Below are 454 nucleotides of genomic sequence, written 5' to 3'. Positions count from 1 at the left end.
ATTGCACTCTTTTTCCGTTTTCGCTCTTCGAGTCATTACGTAACACATGTGGAAGTAAATCAAAAGAAAAAAAACTAAACTAAACTAAAAATGGCGCAAATCAGGAAATGCGGCAGAGAAAAGGAAGAAGAAAAGAAAATCACTAAAAAGAGTTCATACAACAATGCCATCATTTTCACCCCACCCGCCTGTCACTACAAACACATTGGCAGAAGCGAAAAGATAATGGGGCGGCAAAAACGAATATGAAAATGAACTTAAGTCCAATGGATGCATCAACACGGAAGCAGGCACAACGTAGAAACTTCAAAACAAGAAAGAAAACGAAAAAGGAAGAAGAGAACTTGTAAATCACTCCGGAACTTTTTTGTCATATCCCTTTTTTCTTTTTGTTTTCGTTTGCCCGCAAGGGGATGATGGGGAATAACATAAAAATAAAAGAAGAAAGTGTTTC

Source organism: Trypanosoma equiperdum (genome assembly GCF_001457755.1).
Source record: "Trypanosoma equiperdum strain OVI genome assembly, contig: ctg_1425, whole genome shotgun sequence".
NCBI classification, from domain to species: domain Eukaryota; phylum Euglenozoa; class Kinetoplastea; order Trypanosomatida; family Trypanosomatidae; genus Trypanosoma; species Trypanosoma equiperdum.
This window is presented reverse-complemented; position numbering follows the sequence as displayed.